The sequence below is a fragment of the Mercenaria mercenaria genome, unplaced genomic scaffold (assembly GCF_021730395.1).
Source record: "Mercenaria mercenaria strain notata unplaced genomic scaffold, MADL_Memer_1 contig_589, whole genome shotgun sequence".
NCBI lineage: Eukaryota > Metazoa > Mollusca > Bivalvia > Venerida > Veneridae > Mercenaria > Mercenaria mercenaria.
Window position 1 is genome coordinate 59,695 of NW_026463470.1, and position 10,098 is coordinate 69,792.

The window sequence follows — 10,098 nt, forward strand, 5'->3', positions numbered from 1 at the left end:
AGGTGCTTTCTGTTTGAGATCAATAACATCTCCATTTGACAGCACAATGCATGGAGATATCTTTAAACAGTGCATTCAAAGCATTACATTTTGTGTAGATTACTTTCTATTTGTACCAGTATGTATTTTGATACACGGTTCGCCTTTTATCGATTCCGCAAAAGCTGATAAACTGAATAATGTTCGTCAAATTAAGGCAAAAACAAAATAGATGCCCGAGAAAAATTTACCACTCCATACACAACTAAAACAATGCCCGATTTTTGTAACTGACGAACTTCTGTTTTCGAATTTGCTTAACAGGCACTTATTGAAATTTAATGTCCTAACTATGGCTTTACGTTTTACAATATCATCTTACTGCAGTGTTCCCAGTGTAATTGTATAGTGAGACAAATTATATTCCTCTGCAACATTTAAATGTAGTTAACAGTAATTAATGTAAATAGTCAATGATTTATGCTGCAGATATAGTCACCGAGCTTACTGCCTTGATTTGAGTAATAGAGAAATGAATATTTCTAGTGTAAAATTAAACGAGAATATCATCTTTTAGTTTACAGTATATATGTGTTCTGTATACCATAAGAGTGACTGTTTAACTATTTTTCCATTTGTTCCATACAATTATTATAGATATTTGTTGTTATCTAAATATAAGAAAATCCCGCTTAAAGTAAACAGTTCATAATTTATATGAAACAATATAACTAATAAAATGAAAGGAACCTAACAAGAATGCAGTGTCGTAAGTGGATTATCCAAACGCAATCATTTTCATGGTGGAAGGGAAGAAACCCAACTGACTTTATGGATTTGCTCTTCCATTCATCACAAACTTCCGATACACTTAGCAAAACCTCTACTACCTCTGTTTGGGCAGTTTGTATTCGCAAATATTTATCTATGTTGCTCGATTTTTAATGTAAAATTGTGAAAGTATGAAAATAACTGGAAGCGAATGTCAAGCACCGCCAGATATCTTTAAAATAGTTACATTGCCCGCAGAAAAGAAGCAGAATAGATATTCACACCAATGAGAGGCAACTGCTGCGTGGAATTATATCCTAAAATCACCGCGAAAATTATCTCCCTTGAAGGATTAATGCTACTGTCACACTATTGCGTATCTTGCTACGTAAGCGGCGTATTGAAGAAAAAACCTTATACGCGTGGAACGCCGAGAGAACGAGGCGCATTTTATACAAACTATCTGCTTATGGCGAGCACAACGTATGTGTGGCGTTTCTATGGTGTACCTGTGGAGTACCCGGTGTACCACTGGGTTCGTGGGACGTACATCTTAAGCGTAGTACGGCGTATGTGTGGCGTATAGCACTTTGCAGCTGCGTAACCGTTTCGTTTGTATGGCGTTATGTTCAAACGTGAGACGTCAGAGTACGTACACGCGGCGTTTACATTGGTATAAAGCGAATGTGCACGTTTTTGCTGCTGTCATTCATTCTAGAGAAATCAAAGCATATTCTATTATAGTATGCCGACAAAAAGGAGAACAAAAAGTGCTAGAGGAAGGGGCAGAACAATGCCTGCCCTACCTTTAGAAGTCCAGTCTGCACCAGACCCTGCAACAACTGAAGAGGTCGCCACAACACCATCTATCATCTATAGTAGGAAACTCTTCATTATCATCCTCCCCGTCTTCAGACACGGGAAGCGAGAGAAGGAAACCCAGGGACTCCCCAGAAAAAGAAACGGAAGGCCAAAGAACATTCCAATCTTACCGAGGAGCAGGAGGATGACATGTTCGAATGGCTTAAATTAAATCCAGTTCTGTACTCTGGGCGCATGGCTGGATGCAAAGATGTACAGGCGAGAAACAAACTATGGGCTGACAAAGCTGCAGCGATGGGAAAGTCCATTCAGCAACTGAAAGATATCTGGTACAAGTCAGTTAGATCCAGAGTTGTAAGACTTCTAAAGAAGAAGTCTGGCAGTCCACAGTTTGATGTTAAAGGCTGCTCGGACCGTGAAAAGCTTCTCATGGATAAGATGCAGTTTCTGATTCCCCATCTCCATAAAGTCATGAGGAGACCAGCATTTAGTGTAAGTACATGTACATTCATAATTTTCTCTCGTCACCTCAGAAGAAACTGCCACAGGAACTAAAATGACTTAAAAATATCATTTTACACTTTCGATTCTTATTCTTTATGAGTACTTTTTCTATTTGCCAGTTTCAATCCCTTTATAATTGGCCTGCGACAAGAGAAATGGGGCACTCGGGCATCGGTTACATTATTGAATAACAGTTACTTGAACCAATCATAAAAATGACACCATTTTTATGAAAATGTAAAATTTATGTTGTAAACTGATAGCCTCACTATTTTTCTACACATAAAACTGACATTTATTTCAAAATTCTAAGTACTTTTTTGCTATGGCAACCGCAGACAGAAACAGTTCTTTTTCTTCATATATTAATGAAGCTAAAATTGAAATAAAGCATCTTGTCCAAAAAAGTAAGTTGTAAGTACTCTTGCAACGCCGCACTTAATTATATATCGCAGCGCATGCGCAGCGGCAACCACACAGCTACGAATGATTAGCGTATTGTCCGTCATAAACGCGATTCATACGCACTTGATACGCTTTCGTTAAGAAAAGAAGGCCATGGGTACGCAGTGACAACGCCTAGTACGTTATATCTACGCCACAGTTACGTTTAGGAATAAAAGCTACGATTCCGCTGCGTACTTGTTGCGTCCTTTTCGCTTTTACTGCGTACACATTACGTATATATGACGTATCAAACATGCTACGTGTGTGCTACGAATTTTTGAAAGCAGCTTCAAAAAAATCGCTGCAGCCTTGCGTACAATGAGATTGCATTACACATACAAAAGTATTAGCTACGTATTCTGGCGTTGCTATGACGTTCCTTTCTTACTGCCGCGCAACCTGATACGCCGTACATACGCAAGCCTGATACGCCAATGTGTGACAGGGGTTTAAAGTACGCAATATTAAACGCTTTTAAAATGGTGTCAGCTTAAGTGGTTAAAAGGTTGACATGTATAAAACGTACGTTTACGGTCAGTTCTTACTGTTATTAAATGTTGATGGCCATGAATCAAATTATACTAAAATGACAACAACAATATCCACATATGCAAATGACCGACATATAAGCGGGACGAACCAAGATTGCATGATATACACAGATTTCTTTATTTTTATGGATCGTTTACTGATTGTTCAGAACCATTTATATGTGTTTTAGTGATTGACTGACTTAATTATATGTATGAAACCGAGATGGTAGCGATTGTCTTCTTATGACAGGTTCAAACTTACTACAAAACATTTTAAATGATTTTTACAAAAACTTCTACTTGTTTATTTACTTCAATGTCTCAGTCACATCATATTTCTAAAAAGATAGCTGAGAATACGGTGTTCAGGTTTACACCGTATCATTGGTCAATTTTATACCCTAGATATTTTATTGGTTGCCATTTTATCGTTGTTTATAAATGTTTTCACATAGGTGGAGACAGAGAAAAAGGACATATTTATTTGAAATACAAATAAACTTGATTCGGTAAGACATAGATTGATTTTATTCAGTTTTCAAATTTATATAACAAGGTCGTATTTTAGATATTATGTTGCAAATGTTGTTAGAATTTAATTGTATAGAAATGTATGTGCTTACTTAATTTAAGCATTTATTATCACATGTTTTAAACTCAGGTTATTAAAGAAGGATATTTGAAAAGAATTAAGAAATTTTTAAGTCACAAAAGGATATATTCCGGATATGTTGTGTAAATTCCACCAGACTAAAACCACCACCAAATCCTTGATAATTGAATGGCCAAAATTACTCCAGAAGCTAAAAAGACAGATATAACCTCAAAAGATGCGATCCACACATCTAACATCAAACGGAACTCGAAATTAAGAAATAAATAGAATAACATGTATCTATTTTACTTGCGATCAACATGGGTATCAACATTTGAAGTTACGTCTTAATATCTATAGCATATGTATCCGAAATTGTACTACTGTGTTTATTAATACTACCTATATCAATTGTTCTATGTGAAGGTCCTTGAACATATTAAACTTTGCTGTTTCACTAAATCATTTTAAACCATATCATTATTATATTTTATTTTAAGAAAATGTACACTTCTTACAGATGAAGACGGATCAGTAAAATTATTGTAACAATGTAATTTTATATAAATCTAGGAAACCAAATTATCACATTTTGTACACTCATAATTTATTAACAGGCATTGAAGCAACGTAATATTAGCACCCTTATCTCGCGAGTAGGATGTGTCACCTGAGATTGCATGATCAAAAACATTGGTACAAGCGTGACTGATCATAATCTTGATATTTCTACCTACAATTTTAGCAAGTAGTACAATGTATACGGATCTGCAATAGTTCTATTTCGTACTTTACAGCGTTTCCTTTAACGTGCGAAATGATTTTATTATTTCCGAAATATATGCTAAAATTAGTCACGGTGGGGATATTTCCAACAAGTACTAATTTGTACTTCCTTGAATAAAATTATTTTGAATTTTGATTAAGAAAAAACTTATCATATTAGAATTATCTTTCATTCTTTCAAATTCTAAAATATTTGAATATTTATTCTTGGTTTTTTTATACCTGTTTGTATACATTAAGCCAAAACCTACATACATATTAGGAGGCAGTTTGCATTCGCTTTCATGTATTTTCGTACCTATCGATGTAAATAAATATAAGTGATTTGAAATATTAAGTGTATTAAACAATTTTGGATTAATGGAAAACCATAAATTCAGCTTAATACAGTACTGATTTATCTGTCCTTTTACAACAAACTTTTACAACATGGGCACATGACTATTTCTATCGCTTTGAACGTGGCTATTTTGTGCAATGGATTTCGAAATATATTGCCTGAGTAACATTATAAGCAAACGATGCTGCAAAAGTTTGTCTTAATTCTAGATTAAATTCACAGAACTACTGATTTTTAATCATCTCCAAAACGTCCCCGTCGTTTTGATTCTTCAAAAACAGAGCCAGGTAGGTTTGTGGCTAGTTTCCACTATGTATCTATACAGAGAAGTTTTGAAAACTTCCGTTCGGAGTCTGCAGGCCCACTTCTAGTAATTTGACACTCAAAGTTAAACCAAAGATGTATTTATCAATACTTATATGACAGACGTATTTTACGAAACATTTAATTGAATGGTGCGGACACGAAGTTTGGAGCCTATAGCTAAAAATATAAATGTTATTCATATACATATACGAATATAGATAAATTCTACGCTACGTAGATAAATTAAGTCCGATAATTGTCTTTATTCAAATGTGTTCCGTTTTAGTTTAATCTTTTATAACATGTTTACTTTAAACACAAAATGAGTAAAACTGCTTTTGTTAATAATGTGTCCTTTAGGGTTCTTCTAATTACTCACTGCTAGGCGTTCAGCTATACAGCTATAAGCATTAAGTAAAAGCAATGGATCAAATTGAAATTTTTCTATTGTTGATTTCGAATGTACAAATGTAGAACATCAATAGAATGCGAAAGGCTCCCTCACAATACAAGCAGAAAGGGAATAGTCTGTTTTATTCATGTGAAAGTCAACGTTATATCCTTGCAATGTCTAATGTGACTATGCTTGTCATCTGAGTCTTGAATTAACGAAAATACAACAATGTAAAATATCTATGTTCTAAAGTACTTGATGGTGATGTTCAGAGCTTGCATATTCAAACCTGTGCAGTTTTGTAAAGAATAAAATGGTATTCCATTCCTACAATAAACCTACTATGACTGAAATTGTCCAGGTGGTGTAGGTTCAAGCCCCACTGGGACCAATTTTTCCTCCTTATTTTCTTTTCTTCCTAGTCTAGTAAGTTTTTACTATTTTCAAGACTTATTATTGATAAATTGTACAAAAATGGAAATTTTTTATTTGATAAGCAATTTCTTGCTGTTCAAAGTGGATTTACCTCTGAAACTTTAATGGGGGTTAGTTAGACATTATTAAAAATACTGCGTTACATGCGGTAAAAGTTCTCTATTTTGCCTTTACTCTTTATATTACATGTAGGTAGGTTTTACTTCTGCCCCAAGATTTTTTGAATAAGGTGAGCAAAATTTAAAACAGTCCCACAGGACACAATCATAATTTTTCAATGTTGGAGTTAGAATTCTGTCTCATTAAATCCGTTTACTTGAAGCACCCTAGAAAAATGAAATTGGCAGTTTGTTTTTTTTGTGTTTTATTATTGTTTACCTATAGTTTGGTGTTTCTTATATTAAAATTAATGGTATAATGAATTCTCTGCAAACGGTTTGCACAGTGGCCATCACTTTGCAACTTGTCTCTACTTCAGCTTGAGGAAATACGAAAAATTATACAAAATGTATAAAAAAATCTGCACGGTCTGTAAAAGTTGTTTAAAATTTGCAACACAATGCAAAACACAGTCAACTTTAAGAACATACCTAGCAAAAAACATTTTATTAAACATTACTGTTATGGGTCCAATACCTTAAAAACGTTACGTACCGGTAATGTCTTGCTGTCAAAATTATCCTCCCATTAAACATGATTTTCTCAAACATTGTCAATTATTTATGTTCGATGTATCTATATGCAATTCTTTTTAACATAAGAGCTTGAATTCAGATTATGGCAAAAATAGGTCAGGAGACCTCAGACATGAGTCAAGATTCAAACTCATTAACAGCATCTTCGACAACTTCATCTAGCAGCTCTGTTGACGAACAACCACCTATGTTACCACAGTCAACGTTAGACTCCAACCAAGATTCGAACGCACCAACAGCATCTTCGGCACCTTCATCTAGCAGCACTGATAACGAGCAGGCACCTATGACACCAGAGTCAATGTTAGACTCCAACCAAGATTTAAACGCACCAATAGCATCTTCGACACCTTCATCTAGTAACTCTGTTCACGAGCAGACACCTATGTCACCACAGTCATAGTTAGACCCCAACGAAGATTCACACTCACCAACAGCACCTTCGACACCTTCATCTAGCAGCTCTATTGACTCCAGTCAGGTATCAAGTTCAGATAATGACGTCCAATCTTCTGACAAAGGATATAATTTTAGAAATAAAGATTTTAATAACATGAGCGAGTTCAGACAGAAAGAAAGGAAACAAGCAGTTCAGGCAGCCCAGCTTCTATCCAAAGTTTTTCTGATGACGAGGATGATTTTAACCCGAAAAGAACATAGAACTTCATAGATGGAACCGAAAAGCATCGTAACTCTTGAAAAGTGTTTAGGAGAAGTATTTAGTAAATCTAATATCTGTTTCAAAGCATGTAAATGGCAAAGTGTTACTAATAATTCAAACTTGAATTAGATGATGAACAAGTTTGAAAAATCTTTGACGCGTCGAATTCCTACGGTGCCCCTAAAGTGACATGTTACACACATTTTTTCCAATTAGGTAATGTGAGACTTTTTTTATTTCGTTTAAACGAAAACGAAATAAAAAAAAGTCTCACATTACCTAATTGCACCGTATGTTAGGTAATAAAACACGTATTGATTTCTGTTGATCAGTCGTCAAGAATTTACATGTTAATAAGGTCATAAAATAATAACAGCTGCACTCTTATTGTAAACATATGTAACATAAATAATCCACTTTTATTAAAACGAACACAAAATTAATAGTTATTAAAACGAACACAAAATGTACTAGTATAATAATAATAATAATAATAATAATAATAATAATAATAAAAGTATAATAATAGTTTAAATAAAAAATCGGCTCATTCCCCCCACCCCATAACTCTGTATGTCATAATCTATAATAACTATGTTTAACTTTGTTATGTCATTTTCCATTTAGATTTTATGTCACTTAACGAGGAATTTACGGTGCCCCTAAAGTGACATGTTACACACATTTTTTCCAATTAGGTAATGTGAGACTTTTTTTTATTTCGTTTAAACGAAATAAGTTATTTCGTTTAAACAAAATGATTTCGTTTAAACGAAATAAAAAAAGGCTCACATTACCTAATTGGAAAAAATGTGTATAACATGTCACTTTAGGGGCACCGTACTAACATCAAAAATAGATTTAAAGTTATCTAAGTGTACTAGGTGTGTTGTATATGACAAGTTGGCTTGAGTGAAAATAAAAAAATGACATCGAATTCTGTTGCAAAACTCATATGGATTGAAGGAAAATAATCCAGAAAGACACTTATCTATAACAATATGTTTATTTTAAAAGTAAATATTTGACACTCATTTCTTTTCAGCAGTTTTATTTCAGGTACTTGTGCAATATGTAAATTGAGACCAAATTTGTGCAATATGTAAATTTAGACCCAATTACCATTAGATTATGTAAAAGCCATTCAATTAAAAGAATTTAGATTAAATATTAGTAAAAAGATAAAAATAACTATTCTTTAAGCTACAAGCTGTCAGTTTTAATTAACAGTGGCAGTTTTAACTAAAAAAAAATATCAAAAGTAATAAAATCTGGAAAGGAGTTCCCTCGGAAGCACCGATAACAAGGCAAAAAGTGAAAATTGCAGACTCGGTAAGATTTGTTCATTTTCGAATGAAAGAAATACATGTATTACTTTTTAACACAAGCCACATTTATTTTGCTTCATAGTATTTATTGAAAATCATAACACGTTTTTGGTTCGGACGTACCGGGATGGTAGATAAAAAAAAATGGGAAATTATATTTTTATGATGGACGCATGTTATAGTAAAATAGAGAAAAGTGGAAACTTCACAGGTCGCCCAACACGACAAAAATGAAAATGTTGCATGCTCGGTTTGATTGAGCCTCTTCATGGACGGTAGTGGGAATGCATGCTACCGTCCACGGCCTCTAGCCCCGGGTTGAGCAGAACTCAACATTTACACACGTAAAGTACAAAAAGCAATTTAGAGACATCTGCAGATGTATTCAAACGGCGGTGAACATAAAACCTTCAATGATACACGTGTTGAGGCGTGTAATTCCATGAAGAGCGGCGTTTGGTCCCCAGATAAAGTAAAGGGTTTGACCCAAACGAGAAAACAATGGGCAGAACTAAACAAACGGGAATTTAGAAAGGGGATCTGAGATTATGGAGCCTGCGTATCACAGGAACTGTCAAAAGACAAAATTAACAAGAAATATCTTTAAAAATGATGGTCGGCGAATTGTAATAAGGAAAGAAGTTTATGAATTTTTCATCTAGCATTCATCTTTCATCTAACATTTTTCAAATTGCAAAACTAAACACCGCACTTTAACAATTTAAATGGTTCTCTTTTAATTTTTCGCAAAGGTTTTGTAGGGTTGAAAATTTTGTTTCGTTTATCCTTAGACGAATAATTACAGCAGTACTTTGATGAAGATTCATGAAGCGGTTCATGAGAAGAGGTCATTAAACGTGTTTATATTTTTAGCTAAATTGGTCCCTATTCCCATTTGTAACAAAATAGCAGGATACCTTACGATATTGTTACACATCGAATTTGATAAAAAATCATTACATTTTAGTGGTTAATGCGAAGAAAGGCATATCTACTTTTATTTAGCTATAGTGGTCCCTAATAGGGCCCGAGTTCCTATATAGATAAATTTGGAAGAGGACCTTATAATGATGCTCCAGACCAAGTATGACAAACATCCACCAAGCTGTTCATGAGACGCTGTATAAAGGCATTTCTAGTTTTAGCTCTAGCAGCCCCTAAAATGGGTCAAATATCCCAGCTGAACAAAGTTGGCTGCGGGCCTTATAAAGATGCTACAAATCAAGTTTGATTAGAATACATGAGAAAAAATCAATTAAAGGATTTTTTTATTTATTATTTTTATTTATTTCTAAAATAGGCCAACTGATCCCGCTATAACAAATAGCATATTCGCTATTCATGAATCTTTGGACAATGACGTCACACCTATAAAAAAGTGAAGGTCAAGCAAACCATACAATTGTAATTATTTCAATATTTCTGTTTCATAAGCAAAGTTTGACCGTAGTCATCTCACATAGATATCTGTATGCAGCGTACCTTCATTTCAGTGTAATGAG